The sequence below is a fragment of the Benincasa hispida genome, chromosome 10 (assembly GCF_009727055.1).
Source record: "Benincasa hispida cultivar B227 chromosome 10, ASM972705v1, whole genome shotgun sequence".
Lineage (NCBI taxonomy): Eukaryota > Viridiplantae > Streptophyta > Magnoliopsida > Cucurbitales > Cucurbitaceae > Benincasa > Benincasa hispida.
The window spans coordinates 89,614-108,144 of NC_052358.1; positions in this window are offsets into that span (position 1 = coordinate 89,614).

Below are 18,531 nucleotides of genomic sequence, written 5' to 3' on the forward strand. Positions count from 1 at the left end.
CTTTTTGAGCAAAACGGATGGATGACAAAACCAGTAGTGTCAATTCTCAAGTTAAACTCCAAGAAGAGAAAGCAAGTGTTGCTGACTCTATTGAAGTTTATAGAAGAGAAGTGTTCTCTAACATTGAACTTGGAACTTATTTAGGTTCTGATTCTGATCCTACTACTTTCTAAAAGAGGAGGATGTCTAAAGACGGTAAATATGATTTATTGGTCTTAGAGACGTGTTCGATAGAGAATGATGATTCTGCCTGGATCCTTGATTCAGGTGCTACTAATCAAGTCAGTTCCTCTTACCAAGGATTTAGTTCCTTGCAAACGTTGCCAAAAAGAGAGATGACTCATCGAGTCTGTACTGGTGATGTTGTTTTAGTTGTTGATGTTGGTAGGCTGAAGTTATTTTTGGACAAGAAACATTATCTATTACTGGATAATGTTTTCGTAGTTCCTCATATCAAGAGGAACTTAATCTTGGTTTCTTGTCTCATTGAACAAGGTTATACCGTCTCCTTTCCTGAGAATAAAGTGTTTATTTTCGAGAATGGAATGGAGATTGGTTTTGGTTCAATGGAAAGTAACTTATATGTACTAAGACCGTTAGTCATAAAAGCCTTGTTTAACACTGAAATATTTAGTTCAGCAACAACAATTAAAAGACCAAAGGTTTCTCCTAAAGAAAATACCCATCTTTGGCATCTAAGGTTAGGTCACATCAACCTCAATAGGATTGAACAGTTGGTGAAAAGTGGACTTCTAAAGAGTTTAGAAGAAAAATCTTTGCTGGTATGTGAATCATGCCTCAAAGGTAAGATGACCAAACGAACTTCTACTGGAAAAGGTTACAGAGCCAAGGAAGCCTTGGAGCTTATACATTCTGACCTCTGTGGTTCGGTGAATGTTAAGGCTCGTTGTGGGAATGAATATTTCATCTCTTTCATAGATGATTATTAAAGGTATGGGTATCTCTGCCTAATGCAACATAAGTTTGAAACCATTGACAAGTTCAAAGAGTATAAGGTTGAAGTTGAAAACTTGTTAGGTAAAAATATAAAAACACTACGTTCTGATCGTGGTGGAGAGTATATGGACCTCCAATTCTATAACTATATGATAGAACATGGAATTATTTCCCAACTCTCAGCCTCAGGTACACCTCAGCAGAATAATGTATCAGCGATAACTTGTAGAAATACAAGTTATTTATACTGCTTTATTTAGGTAGTGCGGCCAAATGAAACGAAAGTTACGTAAATTGTAGAGAAATTAGCTAAGAAATACAAGAATTATAAATTGTCATCAATACACCCTACTGACATCATTGCGATGGTAGAAAAGAATGTTTCCATTCTGTTTTGCAAGATATCAAGTCACCACATGCGTTCATGGCTTAAGAGAAAAAAGAACAACGCATCTACGTCGCATTGCGCCAATCATTCAGAAATGAATAGACAATCAACGCATGGACGGTGTATGCGACAATCGATCAAGAGCTAAGTGATCAACGAAACTTCAACCGCATGTGGTAATAAAAAACAACATTGCATATGGGTAAATGATCGAAGATGGAAAAAAGCAACGCAATTGCGGAGGATTGAGACACGTGTACAGCTGACCGTTATGCATTTCTGATGGGATTGATCACGTAATGGAAGGAATATTCACTCCACCATTTTCGAAATTGCCATAATAATAAAGTGGGGTCCACAAGTCAGAGAGTCAATGTTGAACCTATAAATAGCCTCTGGATTTCTATTGAAAAATATACTTGATACGGACATATTTGATATCTGTATATTGAGAGAGAGACTGGAACCTGATTGGAGAAGATATGGGAAGATTTAAGAGACAAGGCCGAGAAGTGAGTTTCAAGGAAAATCCTTTATATCCCCGCCATTGAAGCTCTTTACCAAGGTCACTTCTACCGAATGAGCAAGCCTGAGAGGGAAGCTCTTCTCTACATTCACTCCATCCACAGGGAAGCAAATCTACCGTCCATCTGTGTCAAGACATTGACACTTTTTTGTATTTGTTTCTATCTCTTTATCATCAATTGTATTCATCTTCTTAGTCTATCATTCATACCATGTATCATACGCTAAATATTAGTATTGAATGTCATGATCATTTTCATCTCCATCTTTTTGTCTATTTTCGTTCCTCCATTAATCGCTTTCTCCATGATGTTTTCTTAATCCCTTGGTAATTGGCATGAATCTAACAAGTAAATTATATGTGCTAAAGAAATGAATATGTTTAGCTAAAGCATGCTAGACTGCAGCTTCACCTGTGAGAGCAGAAGTGAAGATGTCATTCCTCCTGTCGAGAGAAGTTTGGAAGAATTCGTTAACTAAAGCGAGAAGTACTTCCAGAGATGGAAGCAACCTTGCATTCATTACGTTCATCCCTGTTTCACCATATAGATGTGGGAACACGGTCGATCACCGAGAGGTGTACGCCGAGGGAAAGCGGAACCGTATTTATATCTTTAACGCAATTAATAAACTTGCGATATTTATATTAATTACCCTTCCTATTTCTATTTCATTCATAAAGACTTGCCACTGCATAACACGACCTTTTGTATAATCTTCATAGTCAGTCTCAAACTCAGTATCGTGTATCAATATCTTGTATCTTGTATCATAATAGCTTAGGTTTTCTTTTATCGCACTTTATTTTATTACCGCAACTTTACTTTACTGCATATTTTACTAATTTTAAATACTTGTACACACACACTCTTTTTATTAATTGAAAAATCCTGGTCGCATATATCACGAATGTAACGCATTAACTATGCAATCCCTGTATTCAACCTCGGATCACTCCGAGAAACTTGCAGTGAAATTATACTTGGTTTCAACGCAAGGAAACTTGTGACAACGCAGAGCATACTACAAACATTCCATCAATAACGCATATATCTAGAAGTAGTAACATATATTATAAACTTGCGTTATAATCATCCATGCATTATATGATATAAGATAAGATCAAATTCTCTATTAACAATCAAAAAAGAAAAATCAGAACCTTGTTGGACATGATTCGGTCTATAATGAGTTATGCTCATCTTCTAGACTCGTTTTGGGATTTTGCAATGGAGATTGCATGCTACATTTTGAACAATGTTCTCTCGAAAAGTGTTTCTGAAAGACCTTTTGAGTTGTGGAGAGGTCGTAAAGGTAGTTTACGTCACTTCAAGATTTAGAGGCGTCGGACCCATGTGCTTGTGACTAACCCGAAGAAGTTGGAACTGCGTTTGAAAATTTACCTCTTTGTAGGCTACCCCAGGGAAACGAGAGGTGGATACTTCTATGATCCGAGTGAGAACAAAGTGTTTGTTTCTACAAATACTTTTTTCTTCGAAGAACACCACATTAGGGATCATAAACCACGAAGTATGCTCGATTTACGTGAGATTTCTAGATAGACTGACACTATTAAGGGTTCAACAAAAGTTGTTGAACAGATTGATAGTACAAAAAGAGTTGTTGAGATCGGTACATCTAGTCAACAAGCTCAAGAGTTGAGACTGCCTCGACGTAGTGGGAGGGTTTTGGAGGACTTTGGAGGAGAGATATGGGAATTACCCTACTTTTTTATACTTGGGCATAAGGGTATTTTAGACCTTTCTAAAAGTAAGAATTTTTTGTATCCCTTATCCTTACTCTCTTATCTTTAATGTATTTTTTTTTTATCACCTCATTTTTGTTTTTGATATATCAATTTAATTTACTTTTGAATTATTTTAAATTTTAAGGTACTTATAAGGGGTATTATTTTAAGAGCGCTAATAAATAAGGGTCTATTTGATAGGTAATCTAAATTCTATTTTATACTTTTAGATTCACTTGTTCAGCAAATATACATTTAGTTGATAATCTAGATTATGTAATTTAAAACTGTTTCAATATTTCCTTATCCAAATAGTGCAATTTCTGAAAATAATATTTTTATGTTTTGATGGTTTTCATATTTTGAATTTTAAATTTTCACATTCTGAATAATTGTTTAAATTTGAATTCAATTTATGAATATGATTCCAAACACGTATCTCAAAACATTGAATACAACTTTGTATTCATTGAATCCATTGTTTTCAAATTTTCTATCAGACAATATAACAACAATTTTAAAGAATAATAAATATAGCAAAATATATCAGGAATAGACTTTATGGTTGGTAGACTTCTATTAGTGACTTGGTAAATTTTGTTACATTTGCAATTTTTTTATTGTGCTATATTTACTAATACTTTGAGCCTAATTGCTATATTTACAACAATCTTTACATCTTAAATGTTTAATTGAAACTTATTATTAACATTACAATATAAATTTATTTAAGGGTTGTTTTTAAATATAGAAAAATAAACCAAAATATTTACAAAATATGGCAAAATTTTAAAACTATCAATGATAGATGCTGATAAACGTGGATATACTTCTATTAGTGTCTATCAGTGATATTGATAGATACTGATAGAAGTCTGTCAGTGTCTATCAGCGTTTATCGTTGATAATTCGAAAAAATTTGTTATATCTTGTAAATTTTTTCAACAATTTTACCATTTGAAATAATTTTCTTTTATTTTATAGTAAAACATTGAAGTAAGACTTGTTGTGGTAATATATACAAACAATAAAGGATTGATAAATTGAAATCCATGCCAGAGTAGTTTCTATTCACAAGTATGTACTAAACTAATACAATTAAGTATTTCATTAGAAAGGATAATTAATTAATAATATATTAATATAGATTAGTTAACTTGAATGTTATCTCTATTTACTCGGATAACATTCAAAAATGGAATATAAAATTGTATTATATGATTTAAATATGTTTTTTTCCCTAAAAAATTCATCTTAAAAAATTTCTTGATCGTGAGCATATATTGACACATCAAAACCATTTTGATCTTTGAGCATTAGATTATTGCTGTTATGTTCGTTGGTCTCTCCCTCCCCTCTCTCCCTATTATCTTTTTATCTTGGTTATATCATGTTAATTTAAAAATTGAAACATTGATGGATGATTTTTTAGCATTCTCTTTATTTTATTAAAAAATTATCTAATTGGGAATCTATTCTATTTAATTAAAAATATATTTGGAGTAAAAGTTAGAATGAATTATATAAAAATTAAAAGGAAAAACTATTGAATATGAACGGTCCATACATTATCAAAACTTTATTTGATATGAAGTTTATATTCATTTTACAAACCCATGTCAATTCAATTTCACCTTTCAACTTTTTCTATAATTTTAATTAGTTAAGAATAAATAAAAAGTTAATAATAAAAGAATGATGTAGCGGTAAATACAACAATTAATGTCAAAGTATCAATAGATAGCTTAATGCAAAAGAAGTTTTGGCTATGTATCATCACACATATTAATGATAAGCTATATTGCTAATAGGAGTCCATCAACCACTAAGTCTATCATTAAGACACTTTGCTATGTTTTTATTATTTTTTTTAAATGTTGCTATAGATTTAAATATGACACTAAATACCAAAGTATAAAAAATATGGCCCATTGCCAAAAAAAAAAAAAAATGTAGATATAGAAAAATTTAGATCTAATTCTCGGAGTCTACTATTGATAGGCTATATCGTTAATAGGAGTATATTGGCAATAGAGTTTATCATTGATACACTTTGCTATGTTATTATTTTTTTAAAAAAAATATTGATATACACTTAATTATTAGCCTTAAAAATACTACCTATTACAATTATCTTAAGAAAATATATCTAATATTGAAATAATATATATTGATAGTTGAGAATTAATATTGTTTGGGTGAGATTTACCTTGATTAATTAATATTGTTTATTTATATTCTTCTCATAGGAGAAGGGTGTGTAAGTTAGCTTTGGATTCTATGTGTTTCTTTTCATTCATTTATGCTTAGGTATGATTGAAAATATTTTCATCCAAGTTTTCTATCGATTTGAAGCCAATATCATGCATAATGGTATCCTTTTCAATGAGGTCAATATTTTCCAATGATGGTTGTACAAATCAAATGAAATAAATAACAAGCTAACAAAATTTTTAATAGGATTAAATTGATTTTTAAAGTATGTAGACCAAATCGTTACTAATGAAAATGTAGGGACCAAATTGATACAATTAATGAAACTTGAGAGACCAAAAAGAATTCTTCACCTTTTGTTTCCTTTTATTTTTTATTTTGTGTGTTTTTTTTACTTCTTATTATATAACTTCCTACCTGTCTTTAACTCCCACATGCATACTATCTAAACTCGTGGACTTGTCTATGTTTGCATCTAAATATTCATCCACAATTTTTCCTCTAAAAAATGCTTATGAAGTCACGAGCTCACGTCAATACACTTTCTCCTATATGTTCTTCAAGATATATTTTTATGGACCACTAGTTTATATGTAAACATTATTATCTAGTACACTTCTCTCTCTTTTATATAGCAAATAGTATTATAAATGACTTTTGTTTAATCTCAATGTATGTGAAAACTTTATATTTCCTTAATATTGTTTATTTGTGTTTAATTTTAGGTTACAAGCAAGTCAAAGTTAAAAAAAAAAGCACAATTAGTGGAATATATATATATATATATAAACTAATGTCCGATCTCTCGACAACGGCGTCGGGAGTAGGCATATCTCCGATGAACTACAAGGCATCGAGATATTGAAAAAGGAAATCCAGTTGGTGTAACAAAACTCCCAACGGGATTGGCATCGTCAGGAAAGGTGTAATAACCGCTGATGAAACGTTGACCCCGTGGGAGATACTATCTCTCGACGAGGTATATACCTTGTTGGGAGTTAGGATAAACTCTCGATGCATAGGTGTCACACATTGGGAGAATGTCTCTTGATGCCTATTTTCCAGCTATTCTCTTATGAGATATTATTCATTGAGAGATTATCTCCCAACGTAGTTTAAGCAATATCTAGCCGATGTTATACGTGGGAAAAATACTATATTTTTGTAGTGATGTGAGTGAGCACTTAAGACTTCATGTACTCATTTTCCAACACATTTTTGCCAACTTCAGTCATGCAGTCAAATGTTTTTCATTTCATAGAAAGAGTTTCGAGAATGGATTATAGGATGAAATTCGAACCTCTGTCATAGTAAGTGCAGAGTGGACAAATTTCTCAAAACTGGTAGAGACAGCTAAAAGAGTGGAGGAAAGTTTGTTAGGAAGAATAGATAAAGGAACAGCAAAAAGGGATAATCGTATGGGTAATTACTCGAATAATCCACGTGAACAATTAAATAGAAGACTTACACCTAGAGTCATGAGCAAAAGAAATTTTAAGTTAATGCGTCATTCAAGAATGAAAGTAGGATGAGGAAACCAAGGGTTTGGAGACTCTATCTATCCTGTAATTTTTTTTGGGAAGCCTTGTAAGAAACAACCCAGAGAATCAGTAGCATGTGTAGATTTACGACCTTAGTGTTCATCTTGTCACAAGCATCACTAGGGTCTGTGTTTGAAGGGGACCAATGTATGTTATAATTGTTCACAACCTGGTTATTATATGAAAAAGTGTCCACAACCGTTACATGAGGGTGTTATGCAAAAGAGTAATTTATTATGACCATTTTGTGATTTTAGTTTCTTCCTTATATGCTAGTTAGATGGAAATAACTTATGTACATTCAAATGATTCATTGTAACGATCCGACCTTTCGAGTACTCTGACAAGGGCCGTTACAACTAAATACACATTTAAAATCTAGATATTTTGACCAAAAATTCATTCAAATAATAAGGATAGTTTTTCCAAAATTAAACTAGAAAAAAAATAAATAATAAATAAATAAAACTTTTATTTGGGGTCCCCTAAAAATAATATTTGTAAAGAAAACATTCAAAACATTAAACACTGTTATTTCACACTAAATTCTAGTTTCAAAACATTCAAATGAAAAAAACATAGACTGAACGGAAGTGATTTCTTTTGTCCCCATATGACTCTATCACTGGTCCCGTCTATCACTCGCCAACCTGTTCCTATCATTCCCTGAAAAACATAAAGGAAGAAATGATGAGTATAATAATACCCAGTAAGTAATCCGCTACTGAGTCCTCTAGGTTACCTATTAGCTAGTTTATCTAAGCATTGGGGTACACCTATCATATCAGTTGTGGTGATCCCAAAGGAGCACGCATCAATCATAATGTATAACCCAAAGGTCTACCATTTAGTCATAGACATGAACCTGAAGGAATATGAAACAGTCATAGTGTATAACCCGAAGGTCCACAAATCAGTCATAGACATGAACCTGAACGAACAAGAATCAGTCATATTGTGTAACCCAAAGGTCCATAGATCAGTCATAGACATGAACCCAAAGGAACATAAATCAGTCATAGACATGAACGAGAAGGAACATGAATCATTTGTAGTGTGTAACCCGAAGGCCCACAAATTAGTCATTGACATGAACCCGAAGGAACATGAATCAGTCATAGACATTAACCTGAAGGAATATGAATCAGTCATAGTGTATAATCCGAAGGTCCACAAATCAGTCATAGACATGAACACGAGGGAACATGATTCAGTCGTATTGTGTAATCCGAAGGTCTATAAATCAGTCATAGACATGAACTTGAAGGAACATGAATCAGTCATAGACATGAACTGTAAGGAACATGAATCAGTCATAGTGTATAACCCAAAGGCCCACAAACCAGTCATAGACATGTACTCGAAGGAACATGAATCAGTCATAGTTTTTAACCTGAAGAACCACAAATCAGTCATAGACACGAACTTGAAGGATTATGAATCAGCCGTAGTGCGTACACTTACCCAGAAAAGAAAAACTAACAAGAGCCCTATAACATAGTATGCATAAGTTTTCATATAACTCCTGTGTTATATTTTACAGTTGTTTAACTTAGGGGTAAAATTTTTTATATATCCTCAGTAAGGTACAATCATCATAGACAAAAAAAAATCAAATCCAGTCGGTTAATGCCATTAAGCATGTAGTTTAATCGGTGATAAATTATTAGTCCCAAAGTCTAGAATAATCAGTCAAATCTATCTTAACAGTCTAAAAAATCAGTCCATGTAATCTTAAGTAACCAATCCATGTATTCTTAAGTAAATAGTTCAAGTAATCTTGAATAAGAAGTCCAAGTGGTAGGGACAACTGGTTCGAAGGTAACCTAGTAGAATGACACTTACCTTAAGTTTTAGTCCATACGAGCTCAAACAACATTGAATTTTATTTGCCCAAAAGATCACGAACCAAGTCCTAAGTGATAAACAAAAATTAGGCTTTTCGGGACATAACAATGCCTGTCGGGCCCTACCGACCTACTTCAGCACCTACCAGGCTTCTACCGGCCTAATGGTCACCTACCGGGCTTTACCAAGCCATTACAATTCTTACCGAGACAACTCGAGCAATTATCAGACCAACCGACAACTATCAAGTCCCACTGATGCTTTAGGATGTTATCCCGAGTGTCGAGATGTCATCAGCTTTCTCTCTCCTATTTGGGCATGTTTATGAAAAACCATCATCAGCCAACACATGGGCGACAATCAACTAGGAACTTCTCGGACATCCATCCATCCGAACATAACTGAGACTTAGGCTACTCCAAGCCATTGTCAAATAAAAACGGCTTACCGGGTGCTACAATGAACCTTTGGCCTATGGGAAAAGGCACAATGATAGCACACTTGTGTCATCCGACACTGTACATGAAATCCCATTCTCAATGGAAGACGCACAAGACACTTGTCTTGTAATGCTCACCCACGCCATGACACACGTATATGCCATGGGGAACCTCACTTAGGTCATAGGGCCCAGAGGTGGTGGAGAGCTGACACCATGCCTCCACCTATGGTGCATTATGAACATTTTCCTCTTTGCCACCCATGCATATCAAATGTGGCGAACTGTTACTCACCAACTAAAGCGCTCCTCTGAACTCCGATTGACATGAAAATTGACGTGCTTATAAATCTTATCAATATTCATCTAACTCTAGAGCTACTCGTCAAAACTCGCGACGAAACCCTACTTTTCAAAGTCACGGCCTGGAGCCCCATCTAGCCTCCACAAAGCTTGTCATTGGCACCACCGATGACACGGTTGCTTGTCTTTATGCTTAATGTTTAACATGGCATGCTTACCCACTTATGTTGGTGTGTTGGATGATGCACCATCCTCATTGGTCGCATCAGGGCACTTCGCTTGGCCCTCTGTTTTTGTTAAATGTGTCAACACTCACATGTCGCAACTAAACTGTTTGCATAAGTGGGGTCACAATCTACTATCTCAAAGTTAGATTCTGACATCCTCCCCCACTTAAACTGTCATCATCCTCGATGACAAACTTGGGGGTGCAATCCACTTTCATTCTCGTTGGATTGCAACATTCTCCCACACTTAATCTTGGCATTGTTCGGATGACGATCTGAACTCGGGTTGGCTGCATAACGGACCTGCTGAAAATGATGTGCGTCAGACCAAGTAGGGTAAGTGCCACTACGTATGAGCTATCCCACCCACGGGCCTCCTCGTAGACCACTCCAGGACTTGGCCTCTGAGACTCGCAACATATGCATGGCAAAAGCTTTGGCATCCTCTCGCCTCTGCAAATAACGGATATCATTTCATCCCACACAACTCGTTCGTAACTAGAGTCATAACACATATTGTCTGAGCACACATTAGGATGCACCCCTTGGGGTGAGGCTCGCAAGCCTACCACGGAACATTACACATCGTGGTATCTACCCACACCTTTGCGAAGTCGAAAAAGAAAACAAAACCCCCTCTTTCGCTGACACTACACTTTAGCCCACTCAATGGCCACCTCATATGGTGATGCTACGAAGATGCTTCTCTTACTCTTGATGCAGCTTCTTCTCTTTCTCTAAACTACCAAACTGTTGGTTATACATTGCACACTAGCCCCAACAACTATTAAGCCATCCCACTTAAGCATGTGGAATGAATTAAGAGACACATTGGCTCCATACAAAGGGAGCATTCTCACGGGACAACAGCCCATTCTTACGAGTTGTTTCCCAATCACTTGGCTCTGGTAGCCATGATGTTTGCCCATACAGACTCTTGATGCACAACTGAACTTGACCAACGCGTGTCTCCTTGACTCCCGGTTCTTCTGCATGTAACCATTAGCTCTATCACTCTTTGAAGCTTCGTTGGACCTTAGGTGAGGTTATCGCATTCTCAACCGAACTGAACTCATGCAGAACTGAACTTCAATCAGCCATACATGTTGCCCGTTTGTGTATTTTCCTTCATGTGCGACTCTAGTCGACTTGCCTCTACTCTAGGTCAAGTCCTGAGGCTGGACCTTGTCCATATATGAGGCTAGGGTCATCATAATGCAACGTCGTATCTCTCTACGTCATCTTGGTTCTCAACAGAACGTCCCTCATACTCTTACATCGCTTTAGAACTCGAGAAGTATCAGGCCAACCGAGAACTATCGAGTCCCACTGATGCTTTAGGATGCCATCCCGAGTGTCGGGATGTCATCAACTTTCTCTCATCTGATCGGGCATGCTTATTAAAAACCATCATCAACCAACCCATGGGCGACAATCCAACTCGGGACTTCTCAGACATCCATCCATCTGGACATAATCAAGACTTAAACTGCTACAAGCCCTTGTTAAATCAAAATGACATATCGGGTTCTACATCGAAACTCTAGCCCATTGGAAGGGGCGTAATATCAGCACACCCGTGCCAACTGTCCATGAGATCCCATTCTCAATGGAAGATGCCCAAGACACTTGTCTTGTAATGCTCACCTACTCGATAACACACGCATGTACCATGGGATAGCTCATTTAGGCCATAAGGCCTAGGGGTGGCGGAGAGCTGACACCATGCCTCCCCCATAATACATTCTGAACATTTTCCTCTTTACCACACATGCATATCAAATGTGGCAAACTATCACTCACCAATGTAGAGCGCTCCTCTAAACTCCGATTGACATGAAATTTGACGTACTTGTATATCTTATCAATATGCATCTAACTCTAGAGCCGCTCATTAACCACGTGACAAAACCCCACCTTCCAAAGTCTGGCCTGGGGCCCTGATGCTTGATTTTATGAAATGAATTATGGATGATATGCGATGGTGAAATTGCGTTGTGCACTCAAGTTTCCAAAGAGGAATCCAAGTGTAAATTTTACTGAGTTTCCTGGTAAGTCCAGGATCGAACTCAAGGACTTGTGAAAACAGGTTGTGTTGGTACTTTTTATGAAAACTTTGCGATAATTGGATAAATAAATAAATTGTTGGGATTGTTGTTTGTGTTAATGAAAAATAAACAAATACAACAGAGTTTGAAAAGAGTTGGTAAACGGAAGATACGATGAGTATGTAGACAACCGGTTGAGAAAGAGTTTGGCTAACACTTCCTAGAATGCATTCATGCTTTGCGATCATGCAACATGCATACAATAGTAAACCACCTCTCGGTGCGAATGCCACGGCTTCTAATGCTAGAACGCATGCGATGTACGTGCAAAGCTGTCTATAGGGTCTACACATAAACCTCTAATTCTTGTCTATGCAATGATACACACAAACAAGGTAACCACATATCATCATTCCTATCTCTAGGATGCATGTGATGCAAGTTGGCAAACAGAGCTTATCTCTAAGTCCCTATCTCTTGTTTATGCAGTTCTAATCTGACTCTCTCGAGCCTAGATTCTGATCTGACCTTCCCAAGCCTAGATCCTGTCCTTAGACTACTCTCCCAAGTACCTCTAATGGACAAATGAAGCACACATAAATATAAGATAATCACAAGCAATGAAGATCCTAGGTCATGTTAGCTTAGTTTTTCTCAACCCATTCGACTAATTCAGCTACTCATGCATGCTAAGAGATTGAACAGATGTAGAATAAGAACTTCCATTGTATAGATATAAAGTTGAAGTACAAGACAACAATGCAAGAATAGAATAAAGAGCCTTGTAGCAATCTCTTGCTTTCTAGGCTTTTACACTGTCTTCTCTACTCGTGTTCAAAAGATAGTCTCGCTCTTGCGAGAGTCGACCCACTCTCTGCTTCTTTGCCTCAAGGTTCTCTCCCAACCTACCTTGAGCGATCTTCCGACATATCAACTCTTCCCTTGCTTCGCATTAAAGATAAAAGAAAACTATGGACAAGGCTAAATTCTATAGAAATTTTTCTAAGTAACCAAAGTCCTGTTCTGAAGGATGCCTTTTATATTTATAGGGCCTCAGAGTGAAGGCGGCTGCTTTCTTATGATTGCACATGGGATGACTTTAATTCCCTGACTGATGTGCCAAATATTTGTTACCGAAAAGCTGAATGTACTTGTTCGTTAGCGGCTGTCAAGTTAATTCAGATTCGACTGTCATCAGCCTTTTATCCCATCGTGATTAATATACTTTCAATCCTTATTGTGCAAATGTTGCACAATCATCGCAAAACCTTGTGGTGAAGTTGCGCTCGACCGATGATTTCCTATGATCGCAATTTTCGTATTGCGTTCATGAATAATCTGCATAAAATCATAAAAATCAACTGTTCCTATGTGTTGAACGCATGCGACTGCAATATTATGAATTTGATGCTTTTTGGATGCAATTTAACATGTTTTATCAATTTAAGCCAGCATTGTTTAGAAACTTAGCACTATGATAACATGCATTTATGCCCATTATCACACCCCTAAATTTAAACAATGCTTGTCCTAAAGCATAAGTAAAGATTTCTTTTAGCAAATCGACCGCAATGTTCTTTTCTAGATTTCTCAAGGATAATTCGTTCAAATTCTATATACCAAAAGTTTCTTAAGTCTTATTCAAGTCTCTTCTTAAAATATTTCTAAGACCTAGGGATTGCAAGCTTAACCTTCGAAAGGGCTTTACTAATATCCGGAACATCGCATGATTTATTTCAAAAAGAAAATTTCCCACCGGGGTGTCAAATGATTTTATTCTTGCATATTTCTTGACATTGTTATTTTTTCTGACCTGGCGCTGATCCAAGTGTCTTGCCTTCGTTTTGGCTTGCCCCCACATATGTCATGCGGACATCCAACTATGAGCAATGCGCTCTTCCTCAGACTAAACTCATACCTATTTGGTAGTGAAGTTGCAGTCATTTATTTATGTGTTGATCCTGGTGACTTACTTTCATTTTGGCTTGCCCCCATGCGTGTCATGTAGACATCCAACTACGAGTAAATGTCTTTTACAACTTAACTCTTATTAACATGGGTTTCCCATTGCGTTGACAGTGGAGTTGTTATTCTAAAAAATTTTCCTTCTTTTTTTTTTCTTTTTTTTCTTTTTTTATTTTTTTTCAAAATAGCAAGGTCGAAAATAAATACCTCACCCTCAAATTTAAAATGCGACAATGTCCTTATTGCCAAAAGATTGAAATAAGTCATACGATGTTCGTAGAAAGCTTCGTAAAGAAAGTTTGAAAGAAAGCTAGCAAACCCCCAACTTCTAGAAATATTTTATGCGGTGAATATTTTAAGATTAAGTTGACTCTAGTATATATGAAAGACATAGAAGCATATTTTTTATCATTGAAATCTTAATTGGCAAAGAGACAGAATGCGGTGACTTACTAAATTTATCTCTATCAAATGATTGCAGTAATCAAAGAAGATGTAGTGATAAAACTTGTAAAACTAACATGCGATGCGATAGCGCAAAATTTGATATAAAGATAAGGAAGAATACACCCCCAAATTTGCTTTGTCGCCCGTATTGTGTATTGACGCCATTTTTATGGCAATCTATCTTCTTTGGATTGCGGTAATGGAGTAAGGTAAGTGGCTTCTTCGTGTAACATCTCCGTAATCCAGCGCCTTGATCGTTGCAAGAAAAACAGAGAGAGGGTCAAATAATTTTTAAAGAAAATAACTCTTTTTTTTATGTAGAAAAGTAAGAACAATGTTGGTAACAAAAAGGTAATTGCGATAATAAATAAAGAGATGATAAAAGTTGATGAAGTATTTGTTGTAGGAAAAGGATATTCAAAAGGATTGCGTCCCTAATGAGGTTGAATTCTATAATAACTCAGGGACCGCTTATTTCAGACTGGATTGTTCACGTCCATGGTGGCTTTTCTCTCTTTTCTTTGTCTTATGGGATCTTGACTGCCTTAATCCGGAGCTTTTCCCAATTAATGTTCATCATAATTTTCCCATTGCGCACATCAATTTGAGCACGACCAGTCGAAAGGAATGGTCGTCCCAATATGATAGGTGCATCTTTGTTCGCTCTATAATCCAAAATGAGGAAGTCTGCCGGTAGGATGAATTTATCGATTGAAATTGTGGCATTTTTCAACTCTTCTTCAGGGTGTATTCGAGATCTATTCGCGAGTAGGAGAGTTTCCTTTGTGGGCGCGAGTGTGCTGGCATTCAATTGTTTGAATATTGATAGCGGCATTTTGTTTATACTTTCCCCAAGATCGCAAAGTGCCTGGCCACTGTAGGCCCCTCCGATGAAGCATGGTATCGTAAAGATTCCTTGGTCGCCCATTTTCAGTGGGATCATAAAATTTTGCATTATGGCCACTATTGCGATCTTTTCTTCTTCATTTTGCTTCACTTTCAATCTTTGCGGAGTTGTTGGTGGTTGGACTTCTTCTATCTCAAGATCGAGAGGCTTAAGACGCAACTTAAAGATCTATTTTCTCGGGCTTTTTCGAACTATAGGTCAACGGGTCTTCGGTTGTCACTGCATTCAAGTTGGTCATGATGGGCTCCTCCCTTTCTTCCGCAGTCATTTTCGCTTAGCACAGAGACTGCTAAGCATTGTTCCTTCCTGGTACCCCCAGCATTGTAAGGGAGCTCAGTTGAGCTCTTCAACGTCTGTCTCTTATACACATCTAGATGTGTATAAGAGACAGAGCTTAACCGTTTGTTTGCATGAAAAATCTGGGTGGCCCTCCTTTTTGTGCCACAAGTTGAAAGCTTTATTGTTGATTTTTCCATGCAAATTTTGGGTATTTTCGCCACCTAGGGTCTGTCTCTTATACACATCTAGATGTGTATAAGAGACAGGCCACAAGTTGAAAGCTTTATTGTTGATTTTTCCATGCAAATTTTGGGTATTTTCGCCACCTAGGGTTATATGTATCGAAATAGGGATTCTTTCTCATGAAGCATACCAATTGCGGGTTTGTTGGGCATTCTTCCATCGAGTGAGCATATCTGCAAATGACACAACTTGCAGTCGTTTGAGTGATTGCGTTGACCTGCCCTTTCTTCACTCCCGTGTTATTAATTGCAGTGCCTTGAATTAAACTTATCATCGTAGTCATCTGGATCTGCAGGGATGCGATGGCCTCGTTGTTTGCATCATTATCTTTAATTCTTAATCTTTGATCGCTTTCCCACTAATCCTCTTGATTTTTGGAAATACGATCAAGTATACTCTTTGCCTTCTCTTATGTTTTGTCGAGCAAACCACCAGCTGCTACCGCATTGGCAGCGGTCTGCGAAGAGGGATTCAGTCCTTGGTAAAAAATCTCCATTTAAAGGCAATCTGGTAAGCCATTATGTGGACAACCTCTTATCAGCCGCTTGAACCTCGCCCAAGCATCGCTGAGCGATTCCTTATCTCCTTGTTCAAAATTTGTTATTAATTTCCTTCTCCTAGCATTCTCAGTTGGTGGGAAATACTTCTTAATAAAAATTTTCACCACCTGTTCCCACGAAGTTATCTTCCCTAGTTCGAGAGAATATGCCCATTTTCTTGCCTGATCACACAAGAAGAATGGGAACAGAGTGAGTCGAACTTCCTCTGTTGAGATATTCGGGATCACAAAAGTGTTGCAGATTTCTATGAAGCTCCGAAGGTGGGCGTGCAGGTCTTCGCCACGCCTTCCTCCAAACTACCCAGCAGCCTGAATCATCTGCAACATTACTGTCTTCATTTCAAACCTCGATCCATCTAATGCCGGTCTCATGATTCCTGGAGATAAATCATAGAGGTTGGGCGATGCATAGTCCCAAATGGGTCTATTGCGATCATTCGCAAAAAGGATGGGGTTGGCCATTATATTGTTCGCGTTAGCGGACCTTTCTGCCAGTTGCTTTGCCATTCTTGATATTCTCTCTTGTTGTTGGTGGTTGTCTCTTAATCTATGTCTGAATGTCCTCTCAATTTCCGGGTCATAATTCGCTAGAGATTGAGAGTCTGCAAAGAAATAAAAAAAAAAAAAATTACCGTTAGCACACTATTTTGCCGAAGTCTCCGACAACGGCACCCAAAACATGATGCTTGATTTTATGAAGTGAATCATGGATGATATGCGATGGTGAAATTGTGTTGTGCACTCAAGTTTCCACAGCGGAATCCAAGTGTAAATTCCACTGAGTTTCTTGGTAAGTCCAGGGTCGAAATCAAGGACTTGTGAAAATAGGTTGCATTGGTAATTTTTATGAAAACTTTGCAGTAACCGGATAAATAAATAAATTGCTGGGATTATTGTTTGCGTTAATGAAAAATAAACAAATGCGGCGGAGTTGCAAAAAGAGTTGTAAACGAAAGATACGATGAGTATGCGGTGAACGAGCTGAGAAAGAGTTCGGCTAACATTTCCTAGAATGCGTTCATGCTTTGGATCATGCAACATGCATACAATAGTAAACCACCTCTCGGTGCGAATGCCACGGCTTCTAAGGCTAGAACGCATGCGATGTACGTGCAATGGTGTCTATAGGGTCTACACAAAAACCTCTAATTCTTGTCTATGCGATGATACACACAAACAAGGCAACCACATATCATCATTCCCATCTCTAGGATGCATGCAATGCAAGTTGGCAAACTGAGCTTATCTCTAAGTCCTTATCTCTTGTTTATGCAGTTTTAATCTGACTCTCCCGAGCCTAGATTCTGACCTGACCTTCCCAAGCCTAGATCCTGTCCTTAGACTACCCTTCTGAGTACTTCTAATGGATGAATGAAACACACATAAATACAAGATAATCGCAAGTAATGAAGATCCTAGGACATGTTAGCTTAGTTCTTCTCAACCCATTCGACTAATTCAGCTACTCATGCATGCTAAGAGAGTGAAAGATGTAGAATAAGAACTTCCATTGTATAGATATAAAGTTGAAGTACAAGACAACAATGCAAGAATAAAATAAAGAGCCTAGTAGCATTCTCTTGCTTCCCAGGCTTTTACACCATCTTCTCTACTTGTGTTCAAAAGATAGTCTCGCTTTAACGAGAGTCGGCCCGCTCTCTGTTTCTTCGCCACAAGATTCTCTCCCAAGCTGCCTTGAGCGATCGTCCAACGTATCAACTCTTCCCTTACTCCTTGTTAAAGATAAAAGAAAACTATGGAAAAGGATAAATTCTATAAAAAAATTTCTAAGTAACCGAAGTCCTGTTTTGAAGGATGCCTTTTGTATTTATAGGGCCTTGGGTGAAGGTGGCTACTTTCTTATGATTGCACATGGGATGGCTTTAATTCCCTG